Genomic DNA, 14,279 nt, shown 5'->3' on the forward strand with positions numbered 1-14,279 from the left:
TTGGAGCAAAACTCAGTGCCTAGAAGCCACAGCGCCTCCTGACACACAGTCACATGGCATGACAGTTCCCTCCACATAGGTGATCTTCACCACTCTTACCTTTACCTACCTCAATTTCTGGGAAAAAGCCTCAGTCTTCTCTGAAATGAGCCATGATAAAATGTGTGTCTTTCACATGCACAAATGTCTCAAGGGTGCTCTATTGTAAGGAAGCCGTCCAGCCAGTTAGGTCTATGTAGTCATGGGGAAAGCAGAGAAGGGTTCCACCCACAGCAATGTTTTGCCCTTAGTGGAAGAACTTGGCCGAACTTCACACTCATTTGAAAACATTTAACAGCAGTAGGCAGGGAGATGGACTATGACAAATCCATCTAGATGGTGGAATCTTTTGTCTCAGTGGCATTTTGTTGAAGAATAACAGCAACTTTGGATCTCAGTGTCCTTACAAAAAAACTCCTGCCCTGAATAAGTAGAAGAAAATTACTTGACATGTTAAAAGGTCCTGAAAATCCAGATGCCTGAGAAACAGCTGTACAACACACAGCTTAAAGCAACGCACTCCCCCCCCACCCTGTACTCCCCTATATTTAGCCAACAAAGTGAAAGTTCACTGTGCTACCTTACATCACTGATGGGGGATAGGAGGGACAAAGACACTTTATTTGCTCTGCTGTGTAGTGACCAGACTGTGTGATAATGCCTGAGTAACAAGACACTCAGAGGGAACAGACTGGGGGATATGAACGCACTAACAAGTAGGACTTGCACAAAAGACATCCCCAGGGACGCAGCTTCATTTCACAGGTTCTGCCTGGAGCTTGGCTCTGCTGCCCTGCCCTACCCAAAGGCAGCCTGGAAGAACAGTATGGGATGAACAGAGGTAATTAGTACTTTTTTCTTTTTTTTTTTTTTTTTATAAAAAATATGTGTTTAGAGATTTTCAATATCCACTAGTAAGTCAGTAAATCTACAAAATTGTTCTTACTATCTTTCCCTAGCTTTCTTCAGGGTGTTCATCAGTTCCTTCTGAAAGTGTGTCTTTTTCTGCTAAATAACCACAGCCAAAACTTTTCAGGCTGTACCCAGCCAAATGTTAATGTTTTTAGAAGCAGTGATAATTATGCAAGGAGTCACTTCACTGGTCACTGAAGGTGAGTTCTGTATTCAACCTGAATACAAGCAGGCTATTGTGGAAGAAGTGAAGAAGCCTAAAATTGTACCAAATTCCAAAATTCCCTTCTCACCCTCCATAGTTAAAAATGTTTCTGGAAACACTGAGACACCTTTGAAGGCTTTTGCCATTTTGTAGAAATCATTGCAGATCACAGTGTACTAACTGATGCACTCACTGTCTGGATAAAAGAGTCATACATAGGGACTTGGTAGCACTGCTCTGACGAGCTTTATTTTGTGTAGGTATTTCATTCAGGCAGTTGCAGTGTAATAAGAAACACTGTACTTAGATTTCTCCACCAGTTTTCTTCCTATGATCTCAAATTTTGTTTCTATCATGATTTCTGTCCCTCCCCCTCTTCTGCAAATTTCATTGAGCCATCTCTGGGAGCTTCTCTTCACTTTAGTACCCTTTCTTTTGACACTGAATTAATTAAGGATGAAACTGGAACAGTGACTCATAGCAAAGAAGCAGAGTTCCTTATTAGTAATAAGCAAAGAAGGCCACAGGAACCCACTGCTTCCAGGCTCCAAGAATGCCTTCCTTTTGTGCCTCGTTCCCACATTGATCATGTTAAGTGATGCCTCTTTAGACACTAATTGTTATATTGATGAGCCTGAATTGGATTATTTCAGTATTTGGGAGCTGTTGGGGATGCAATCTCCAAAAAGGTGAAAGTGCTAATTATATTGGTAATTACTTTAAAGCTCTAATCCTACTTTTGCCAGTGTCCATTCCCATGGTAACAGTAGCAGGTACAGCAGCATTCAGCCCAGCAGCACTCAGAGCTCTTGGCTATGTCACCAGTGGCTGAGGCTGGAAAGACTATACAAACTGTGCATACAGATGTTCTAAGATTCCATATATTTCCTTGCCATAGACCTACCTTAAAATACCTAAAAAAGCTATGCCAAAACTTAGTTTCTCTCTTTACGAGCTATATTGGCTTTTTAAAATCTTCGCTTTTACCCTTAGGTGAGCTGGCAGGTCTTCCAGAGGCTGGTCTGCAGCCAGAGTCCTCGGGAAATTCTGTCTGACTCAGCAATTGTCTTTTTTCTTGCTGCCTCCTGGGCTGAGAACAACAGCTTTGCCACTTCCTGACTCTTGGGTCTTGTCTACTAGGCAAATTTTGAGAACGAAATTCCCACCAGTGCTTTGAGCGTGTCTGAAATTGTAAATGGACTGTATTTAGAATGGTTTATATCACTGACTTAACATTCAATATTAAACTTACTTAGGCTGTCATGACCTACAGGAACTTCCTAGATACTTAAGCTTTTACTGTGTAATTGTGATGTTTCTCTGAATGTTGTAAATGCAAATTATTAAAATTTTCTTTATGAAGTAGCACAGATTCCAGGCTGTGGTAGTTGGCAATTCACTGTGCTCAGCAAAGCCAAGCATGACATTTCTGTGCCCTGGAGTGAAAGTTCTGAACTGATCTGAGTGGAGTGGTGAGCAAGAGAAAATCATAAGGTGTTTTAATTTTTGCCTCAGTGAGCTTCAGAACTCAAAATCAGCTCCAACAAAAGACCTTCAACAGTGCACTTCAACAACTCACTTCAAGAGAGAGTGTTTGGTTTTACAGACAGGTTCCTCCACAAGGTGTTTTAAATTACATCATAATTCAATAAGAAACTTAAAGATTCTGAAGTACAAATTCCTTTTCAGTGATCCTGGAAGTATTAATAGCCAGATTTTTTTTCTTGGTATTAGTATTGGTACATTTTAAAAGAAAATGTCACCTAATACATTTTTTTTTATTTTATCTAAATAAAGTTTATTTAATTCTGCAATTCATACTAAATTTCACTTTTGAGCAAATCTGCTGTTTACAGAGAGATTATACCTATTCTGTTTACTTAAATAAGAACAATAGGGACATCAGAGATACTAATATATGGTGCCTTAATATCTAAGGACGAACTGGCTGATCATACATTTTGAAGATCACGGCACTTAATTTATTTTTGTCCAAATATAGTACCTTAAATATTTGCATTTGTTTTAGTTACTTCCTTTTATTCTTGACATAGCTTTTATGACACAGGATCAGTTTTCTAATTTTACATACCTGAAGTAAACGAGAGTTAATATTTGGGCATGTTTTATCTTCCCTGATTTCAAGCAAGGAAAGACTAATTTAAGTTCATAGACATATATACTTGTAAGTTATACTGTTCTGTACTTGGCAAGGGCCTTAATGTGCTAGCAAAAGAAAAAATTCCAAGTAATGGGTCTCCCTGAAGAAGGGAAAGGGAAGAGAAAAAGAAAAGGAAAGGAAAAGCTGCTTTTTAGAAAAAAGGTTTTTCATAGCTAGCAAACTTCAGAGTGGGGGGAGGAAAAAGAATTGTTGACAATGACATTCATAGTACTGCTGTTATTTTACTGAAAAGTGTCATGGTTAGTAAATCACAATGAGTCCCTGTATTGGGGTGGTAGACATGGTGAGGCTGGGTTCACAGTTGGACTCTATGAACCTTAGTGTTTCTATGTTTTCCTTCAATCCCTCTACTTACACAAACAAACCATGTTATTGAGTATCAGAGTCTGATAGAGTGTTTACACAAAGGCAACAGTGTGAGACATCTTGTGCCATCCTCTTGTCCTCATTTGGCTTATGATTATTTTAGGTGTCCTCATACCTGGGGTTAAAGGCCCATCAAGTTTCTCTTGTGTTTTCTGTGTGGTTGCACATTAGCTACAAATTGCCTTGTCATTTGCAATGTGTCTGTCTGACAAATATTCCAGCTCCATAGGAGTTGGAATAAAGCAGAAGAGGTATCTCATTCACTTCTCTCTATCATCGTGCTTTAAAGACAATTTCTAGGAAGAGAAACCTGGGAAAACAGATTCTTTATAATCTCCTCTGCCTCTGAACAGACAGCTGTGGAGCCTGATGTCCCATGTCCCAAAAAACTCAAGAGTCCTCTGCAGCTGTAAAACAAGCAGGCTAAATGAGATCATATGACGTTGTTTTGCATCCTGGCAGAGAGATGGCTATCATCCTGATTTTCCTTGAAGAGAAATTTAATAGGTGAACTGGGGATGTTTACTCTAATTGGTTTACACAGAAGTAACAATGATCTGATACTGCAAAACTGAAAGAAAAGCTCTTCTGAATGTCCCATAGCATACTCTGCTCATTTTCAATTGTGTTCTGCAGAGCAGGGTAACAACTGGCATCAGTGGATGGAGAATCTAACACAGCAAGTCCGCAGATGGCTGGGTCAGAGAAAAGGACAGTTCATCTGGTTTTTTGGATATTTAAAATTTACATGCAGAATATCTAATAATGACTACTTCATTCCAAGTGCTATTTGTCTTTGACAGTAAAACTCGTATGAAGCATAACTAGAAGAGACAGAAGGGAAAAAGGAGGGAGAACAGAGAGGATTGTGTGGACAGCAAATACGGATGTGCTTTACTGGAGAGAAAAACCTGGAGAGGGTGGGAGAAGATAAACCTGTGTCATTTGCAAATGGCTCCGACTGGTACTTTGGAGAATCATTTCTATATGTTGGCACTCATGTTTAAGTCCACATTGCAGAAACAAAATTATAAATTCTCTCTATTAGAGAGAATCACGCTCCAGTCATGCTGCAGGCTGTTTCCCATTGAATCGTGCTTTCCATGTTTGGATTTGTCTTCATTTGTACCTTCAGTAATGAGGCCTTGGGTTGTGCTGTGCTCACAACAAAGCCATTCACCTGGGCTGCTCCTGACCTTGAATTTGTCCCCATATACTTTTATTTATTCCCTTCACCTGTCCTTGGCTATGTGGCTTTTTGCACTTTTGGGAGGAAGCTGTGTAACCACCTGTTCTTATTGGCAGACTAAATTGGCAAAATGTTTCTCAAAGGCCTGAGGCTGACTTACAGGGAAGAAAACAACCAAACATAAAGCATATTGTGCCCTTCACCACCCCTGAGCAATGAAGCGCAGCATCGGAAGCTTTTGTGAGGCAGGTGGCATGCCAAAGTCCGCGCAGCAGCTGTGCCAACCCTGGGCATTTTGAATGCCTAAAGAAAACACGCATGCTGTTCTTCAGGTAAGCTATTACCATAGTGTTCAGATGTCACGAGTCTGCAAGAGTAGAAACTTATCTGGTTTATCAAGCTGAACTACCTTTTAAACTGATTTATCTCTTCTTGATCCCCTGCCAGGTCTAAGCAGTTTGTGGTTTGCCTGGGGCCTTCAGCAGCAAGGAGAGGAGAGGAAGCAGCATGGCAGCTCTGCTGCTGGCCAGCAGTGTGGAGGACTCGCTGCTCAGATGTCTGAAGCAGAAGGTTCAGCTGTTTTGGTGCCCGTGCTGGCAGTCATGCTCCGCTGGTCACTGCCACCAGAGAGCCCTGCAGACCGAGCCCCGCTGCAGCCCTGTGCTGGGTGACCCGGCGGCGTCTGCCAGCCGCATTTCCTGCAGCAGCTTAGCAGATATTGACACACCAACAACAGTTCAGTGACCGTGACGGGTTCCTCCCACACTGCAGCACCTATGATTTGTATTAAAATGGCATACCAAGTGCTGCAAGTTCTAAATAAGGGAGGTTCCCTCTCCTAGGCGGTGTACCATCCAAGGCTAGAGGGATTGCTGCACTCCTGCTACCCATGGTCCATGGCAGACTGGGATAGAATTCAGAGCTTCTAAATCCTAGATTAGCGAACTAACAAGATTATCCTTTCACTCTGAAAACAAGATTGAGAGAGAGATTTTGGTAACATCCAAAACTATTTACATTAAATTTCCTGGAACTGTAAAACATTTTAATTTTATGCTTAAGGAAAAAACCAACCTACCTCTGTTAGCAGAGTGTAAAAGTCCATCTTGATCACACAGATACAGGCACGTGTCAGTTACAAAGCTGTTTGAAAGTTATACTACTGACATGTCTTTGATTTTTAATAGGTCCTGTGACCTACTATGAATGCCTTCATAATGAAAATAACTTGTTCCATGAAAGAGCAGATGTCCTAGTACTTAAATACTTGCTGCTGCCATGCCAAAGTCTTCTGCTTAATGGCATTAGAAGCAGCAGTTTGTCCTGATCAATAGTTCTGCTAACATTCTAGATGCCACAGAGAGCCAGAACAGGTGGATCTCCCATAAGAAAGAGTTTTTATGGGCCAGGTTTTGTACAAAGTGCTGGGTGTATACAGTTCTGCAGAGCAACTTCCGGCATTGGGTACGTAGGCTTCCCTCCACCTTTCTACTACAAATTCTTTTATGGCATTTATGATATGTTTATTTGAAGAATTGTGTTACGCCCAAGCAATATAGCTGTAGCCTGACCAAAGCAATGAATTGTCTAAGGGAAAGAAAAAGTCACAGGCAAATCTTAAATTTAAAGTATACCTTTGGCACAGAAATCTCTAAATCCAAAGGTGCCTTCAGCTGATCTCTCACACTTTCCCTAGCTTCTCTTGCAGCAGAGGTGGACCTCTTCTATTCCATTCTCTTCACATATTTTCCAATAGAACAACTCCCCTCTTTACAATATTGCTACCTGCATCCTCTCTGTGTTTTGAGGTCTGCTGAGGATGAAGAAACAGAGTGCCCCTCTGTGACCATTTTCTTGCAGGTGTAAGAACATTGAAACAGATAAATCCTGTGCATGTCTGTGAGTGGTATGAGGGTGCCCACAGGCCAGGCTGAATGGGGCCTTGAGCAACCTGATCCAGTGGGTGGCATCTCTACCCACAGCAGGGGAGTTGGATGTAGATAATCTTTAAGATCCCTCCCTACACAAGCCATTTGATCATACTATATTAGGGCCTGGCCTCCATGGGCCTCCTTCCCACACACTTTGGTCAAACCATGGCAGCACTTCAGTGCAATGACAGAGGTGTCAGGACATCCAGACTGCTCCTCTCCTCATGGCAGAACGTCGTGGATAGTCACTGTTAGCATCACACAGCATCGTGCCCTCCTGGTTGCCTGCTGTGCGTGTGGGGGATGTATATACCCATCAAGAGACTACTTATGTACCCTATATGGGGACAAAAGCTATGTCCAGCCATGTCACATGGGTGGATGTGCACTCAACATTTGATGGGAGTTGCGAAGTTTCACCATGTCAGCTTTATACTTAGTACATACCATGGAAGGAGCTTTATCCATGTCTCCCTTCACTGTTCCCCTTAAAAGGCTCCCTTGTCCCGAGCTGGTGTCAGAGTGCTTTATTTCAACTCCAAACACCAATTTTTGAGTACAATGAGGGCTGTGCCCAGGAGCTGGTGGGACTGCCTAGCATGGCCTTGAGGAGAGAGAGGAGAAAAGATGTGTTTGCTTGTATGTTAGGAATATGAGCGGTGGAGAAACTGCCATTAACATGCTTGCAGAACTGGATCTGTTCTCCCATCTGTATTTATCACAACGAGAAAGACTATCTGTACTATCCAGTATAACAACAACAACAACAAAACCAGCAAAAATAACAATAATACATCTTAGCCCAATTCCATGAGACTTTATTGCTTTGTCATTTAGTTTATTAGTATTATTAATACTAATAAATTTCCAGCAAATTTCCAGCAAAACTAAGGCAGGCCATGATAATGGGGGAAAGAAGAGCTGTACCAATGGCAAATGGCCAACTCCCGTATCACCATATTCCCAAGGCAAGGAATTTCCACTTTTCCACTGAAATCCATTTTTAGTTGTTTAAATACGCATTTTTATTGCATTATTCCATTATTTTTTTTCTGAGGTGTATGATTTGTACAACATCCACCATAAATCGGAAATATGCAGTATCTAGACTGTGTTAGGAATGTCCATGCTCCAGGAACGGATTTTATAGATTTAGAAATGAGCAAGTTAGAAATTGCATGGTGTGGCTGCAGCAGAGCAGGTGCGGGACATCAGCCTTCCCCTCGAGCTGTTTCACGCCTCTGCCACTGCCTGTTGGCCAACAAGGAGAGTAAATGTCACTTGGGTGCTGTGCTGCAGCCCACGCCTTCGCCAGGGCCAAAGTGCAAGCCGTACAGCCTGGCTCAGGAGCAGGCAGCATATTCCTGTTGCTTTCCCTACCCTGCAAGGCTGGAGGCCTGACTGCGGCAGCACCGGTCAGCCCTGCTGGGACCCTGCTGCCACTGCTGCAGCACAGGAGCCCTGTTTGCACAGGGTACCCACAGCTGTCTTCCTCCAGATCCAAGAGGCTCCTCTTGCCATCACAGTGCTCTGGGTCTGAGGTGTGTCTGCGCTTTAGGATTGGAAAAGCTTCTCTTTTTTTCCCTACAGGGTGTTTTTGTTTTGAAAGCTAAATCTGCAGAGAAAAGAGAACACAGATTCTGCTACCGGAGCCAAGTCTTCATGCCAGATTTTATGATATAGCATATACACCTTCAAAGTCTCACTTTATTTTGCTCATTAAAGAATTATTTGCATGGGGAGGCTTTGATTCTGCATGAGTGGATAAACTGTTGTCATGAAATTTCTTTCGTTCTTTAACAAACTACTGTTCTATATGGAATTGACACTGAATCTTTAATTATCCTACATACTCTTGTGACAATTCTGTATTGTGTTTTGGCCTAAACATGCCTTAATGTCACTTTCTTCTTTTACTATCATTTCACTTGTTAAATTCTTTTGCCTGGAAAATGCCACATGAACACTGGGGAGAAACACCTCAGTTATTTAAAAAATAAAAGTAATTTGAAGTGGAAGATTTTTAGAGCTGAACACTTATGCCAGGACCAAATTTCATCAAGAATTCAATAAGATACTATTTTTAACTATCAAATTGAAATTAGTTAATATACATTTTTGAAACTACTAGCACATGGATATACCAGCAGTTTTTCCAATAAAGATTGTTTGGCAACTGAAGTTAACAAGCAACAGGGTAGGATTATTACAAATAAGGAGAACCCTAAAAACATATATTTACCATCTTAACTTTGCAAGACTTGCATCCTCCTGAGTATTTTAGAACAACAAAACTTCAGTGAAGCTCAGGGTTCCATGAACTCAACAAAGAATCTTACAGCCACTTCATACCATATTAATTGAATATTTGAACTGCTCTGTTTATTTGATTTGCTGTGAAAGCTAATTTTTTGTGCATTCCTTCCATAAGGTCTTTTTCTCCTCTAAAGTTACAAAATACATTAGTGACATGTGTAATATGGTTACAGTAGGTGATCCTGAGTGTTCATCATTGTCCTTTTCTGGATCTCTGTGGCCTCTGCAATTTTCTTCTGCATGGCTCAGTGTAGTATCATTGGTGGAGGCAGTGGTGGAAACAATTTAATCCCACTTAGCAGTTGATCAAGGAGAAGAATGGTTTAGAAAGAAAAACAACTACCAGTTGTTACCAGTGCTGAAAGACAGAGCAATGAAAGTAATGGTGATCTGTCTACCTTAGTGCTGCAGTCCTTCTTGAACTGAAGCTAGGAGAAGTAATAAAACATTGATACATATTTTTCCAGCAAATAAATATTAGAAATTATTTCTAATGAAATAATGAGCTTTCACTTTTTTAATGAAGCTGAAGGACCAAAGCCACTATTGTATCTCTTTTAAATCTGCAATAATGCCACAACATAAGAGTGCTATTTCTTAAGGCATTTTCTAAAAGTGATGCATGAATGAATACTGTACAGGCATCAGATTTGGAACAGAATTGAGGCTGTTTATTGTAATCATAAAACCTGCTTTCCTGTGTTCTAAAGTTTCTTTTTTTTAAATCAGCCAAGATATCAGATTACTTATAATTACAAAAAAACCCAACCAAACAAAAACCCTAAGTCCCAACAAAACAAAAAACTCCTTACTTGTTCTGCTTGCTTTCTTCAGCTGACCAAAAAATGAATTTTTGTTCTTATATTACCTAATCTGTATTAGCATAGATGGTGTAGAACTGTATTTTAGCCAATGTGAAAGAATTGTCTTTGAATTTCTTAAGTAAAATATTGCTTAAATGGTAGATACATTCAAAAAAAATATTTTACTGGACCAAATAGTACTGGATCTTGGGTAAAAAAATTAAAAACAAATTGAAGGGAATTAAGTAATGTCATGGTTTGACACTGGCCAAACACCAGGCATCCATGAGAGTTATTCGTTTACTTTCTCTGGCTACAGTTGGGCAGAGGATAGGGAAATAAAAATAAACAAACGGCTCATGAGTTGAGATAAGGATTGGGAGAAAAACACTCTGAGGGCAAAACAGGTTCAAATTTAAAGGTATAAAGTATATTTATTATTAACAGAGAAAGAGGAGGATAATGAGAAGTAAAACAAGCCTTTAAAACACCCTTTTCCTCCCAGCCTCTCCCTTCTTCCCAGTGACAGTGGAGGGAGGCAGGACATGGGGATTTGGTTAGTTCATCACTGGAGATCACCTTCTGTTCACTCAGGAAGAGGAGTCTTTCCTCTGCCATGCTGTGGGATCCCTCCCATGGGCAAACAGTCTTCCCAAAAACTGGTGTGGTGTGGGTCATTGGTGACCCACACTGGTGTGGTGCAGTTCTCTAAGGATAGGCTGCTCTGCTTTGGAAGCAAGGGCTCTCTGTCTCCACCTCTGGAAGCAGGGGCCCTCTCCCTCCATTCAGGTCTTCAACTGGATCACAGCGCCCCTCCGGCATTCACCTGCTTCAGCATGAGCACTCTTCCTACTTTTCCCTCATACACTTCATGCATTACAGGGGAACATGTTTCACCATGGTCCTCACTTGCAGGGGAATCTTGGCTCCAGCGCCTGGAGCACCTCCTCCCGCTCCTGCTCCACTGACCTTGGTGCTGCCATGTTCTTTTCCCTCACATGTTCTCACCTCCTCTATCTAGAAGAAAAACTGCTGCTCATAGGTACCATTGCCAACAAGTTCCACAAATTCAGATTCCTGCAGGATCCCACAGCGCTGGGAAGTTGATCTCATCTAGGCTGGGTGCTGTTCACCGTGTTTGTGCCATCAGCCATGGGGCAGGGCCAGCACCACGTGAGCAGTGGTGGCTGCCGCGGGCGCCGTTTGACGCCTCGCCTCCTGCGGGTGCTGGAAGGGGAAGCTGCTGCTGCCCCTGCCCTCTCTGCTGCAGCACGGCTGGGCAGGGGCAGCAAGGGGAAGCCATGGGCTGCACCAAGATGGCAGCGGCTGCAGCAGTGCATTGCCATGTGCTGCACTGGGGATGGTCCCCACCAGAGGCGCCTCGCCACACCTGGACAAAAGCTGCACCTGCACTGCTTTGATTTTCTTATGTTATCACAAACGTGTTACCAGCCTCTCTAACTGGGCCCATAGCACATCCATCCATTTATCTTCAAAGCCATCAGAGACTGGCTCTGCTGGACACGGTGGAATGTTCTGGCGGCTTCTCACAGAAGCCACCCCTGTAGCCCCACTTTGCCGCTACTAAAAAAATGAGGCTATGCCAAATCAACACAATTAATTAATTGCCTCTACTTCTTTTGTACATCAATTAGTGGCCCTAACATCTGAATGATTAGCCTGTATTTTACAGTCAAAATGCATGGCACAGAAGATCTCTTAGCAAATGTAATTATACTTTCACTATATTGTGCTTAGCTTTAATACACTGAAAAAGCACATTCCTTCGCTGTTGCAGTCTAAACAAAATCAGTGCCTTGTGATCTAAAGCAGTGTCTTGTGATCTGATCAATTCTCAATAAGAGATCTAAGCAAGACTCTTTTTTCAACTGGTAATAGAATTTAGAGATTCTTATTCTTTATTGCATAGACACCTATTACAGTAATTCTTAACTTAGTTTGAGGTGCAAGTCAGCAGAAAATTCCCAGCACTAACAGGTGCTGCTCAGAGTCTCAGGATCCTCAGAAGCACTGTTTAAATGAGAAAACCCAACATACATTTTCTGAAAAAAAAAATCTTTATTATGGAAAATACAAGAAAAATAATTTAAATTTCACGCTGCATGTATAAAATTTAAGTTAATGTTATTTTAAGGCATGTTGATTTTGAGTTTTCTGGTTGAAGACTAATGTGATGTTCATACCAGGGCTTTTATTTTGCAACTGAAAACATTTTTGACTGAGATTTTGGAAAATATGAGCATCTTCTAATGATTTTACATTGGCCAGAGAATGGGCTACTCTATCACTTTTCCCATATGAAGCTATCTACATTAGAGAGTTAGTTATTTCTTAATGAATCTGCTATTTTTAGAACTACTTTCAAGAACATTTTTAAGAGAAAGAAATCTAGACTTACATTTAAAGTCTGCCTTCAATCTTTGTTCTGTTGTATTTGCTGCACTGGCAGCTTTTAAACTTCTGCCTTTGCCTCTCTTCCCCTGCACTGTCAAACTGCTGCAGAGCACTCACAATTTTCTATGATTGCTTGACATGTGTAAAACTGTCTTTCTCTTTTTGTAAAACAACATCTCGTACTGTGTAGATGAACAAAGCATTGACCTCACACAACAGTGTCATTAGAAATGCTGTATTTGTACTCAAACTAGTTTTCATTCTGTATCTGTATCTTTTGTCTGTCTTGTGTTCTTCGCTGTGGGATATCCCATCTGGAAAATAATGGTATGTATTGCAGAAAATAAAAGGATGAGGACAGGTTATTTTTAAGTGGGGTTAAATCAAGCTTATTTTATCACTGCTGTGGTTATGTTATGTTATGTTGTGTTGTGTTATCTTATGTTATGTTATGTTATGTTACTGAAATCTACACAAAAATATATGGGTGTGGAAGAGAGAAACAGCAAAGAATTTCTGTGAGTTATTACTCCCCAAACAGCATGAGGAATTAATTTTAACCTAGGTTTCTGTTACATAAATTGCCATCAATGGAAATGGGAAGCTTAGAAGACAACTGTAAACTGTTCCATGTAATTTTTAACTGCCGTGTGACTTGTCCACTCTTTTAATATTTTTATCAGCAAAGTTTAACAAGTAGTGGTGAATGTCAAAGCAGAGAATTCATAAAAGATGGATTTTGCAGTGATGTTTTCTATATAGTAGCCTTCTTCAAAAAGATATTGTTCTTTAAAAATTGTCAGGTTCAATATATATGAAAACGTTCCCTAAAAACAAAAGAGACAAAAGAAACCACAAACAAACAAAACCCAAAAAAAATACTGTATTTGTACAGTATTTTTTCTTAAAACATCTAGTGAATAGACCTCTCTCTATATATAAAACACTTTCTCTGTTAAAATTTATGTGATTTAGTCAGCAAAGATCACATGAACTGAAACTCAATTTTTATGATTCAGAAGTCAGTAAAGGAAAATGAAAGAATTGTACAAAACATTCAAAATTACAAACATATACATATACTTACAAAATGTCTAATACTTCAGTTATATAAAAGGCTGCCAGTTACATGGAAAAAAAATTGTGTGCAATATGATTCATCTGGCTGCCTCAACATATTTAACACCTGACTAATTAATTTCAAGCATTAGAAAACAACTAAAATATATCTCAGTTTAATTTTTTAACCTGACCATTGGGTGAATAGTATATCTGAGTGTATCTCATTAAGTACAAGCAAAATATCCTTTATTAAGATGAACTGCATTTACTGTCCTGTTGTACTGACGCAGTGGATTTTTCCTACCTGTGTGATGAGAATTGTCAAGTGGCATAAATTAGCAGAGTCTTAGGGCCTCCTTTGTAACTGTACTTTCTGTAACACATCCAGGTCATGCCAGAGGAAGCATTTAGGAATCTTACTTCCCCTAAAATAAATGGAATTAAATGCCAAAATACATTTACTGGCTCTAGGTTCTAGCCTTTTGTTCAAAAGTCTGTAATTAATTTCAGTCTTTAATCCTCAAGTGGCTGTAAACAACCACAAGGCTCTAGTAGAGCATTTTAAGGCCAAAAACAGAAAAGTACTGAAATAAAATTTAAATCCTTTGCCAGAAGTTCCAGAGACCTGATGTTATATATTTATTGATTTCATTAAGTGGAGTATGATGTCTGTGTAGGTCTGCAGTTTTCTTTTTGGAATGGTGTGCTGGGCCAAAAGTGGTTATTTTATTACCTACCTCTTCTGTCCTCTCCTTATCCTTCCCTCCTCTTTGTCCTTCCACTTACTAGTCTCCCTCTTCTTCATAGTCACCTTCACCACAGACATAATAACTTTTCCCACTCCTTTGGTTGTCCTTAC

General features: G+C 40.4%; 1 long non-coding RNA gene across 1 annotated transcript; it reads left to right on the forward strand.

Annotated features, from left to right (window-relative positions):
* The first annotated feature begins 597 nt into the window (after nucleotides 1-597).
* LOC135460076 (uncharacterized) lies at nucleotides 598-8,623 on the forward strand. The gene is made up of 3 exons (XR_010443158.1): nucleotides 598-880; nucleotides 5,010-5,225; nucleotides 5,341-8,623. It is a non-coding gene; the product is annotated as an uncharacterized LOC135460076 (long non-coding RNA).
* Nucleotides 8,624-14,279: the final 5,656 nt, after the last annotated feature.

Source organism: Zonotrichia leucophrys, chromosome Z, assembly GCF_028769735.1.
Source record: "Zonotrichia leucophrys gambelii isolate GWCS_2022_RI chromosome Z, RI_Zleu_2.0, whole genome shotgun sequence".
In the NCBI taxonomy this organism is placed as follows: domain Eukaryota; kingdom Metazoa; phylum Chordata; class Aves; order Passeriformes; family Passerellidae; genus Zonotrichia; species Zonotrichia leucophrys.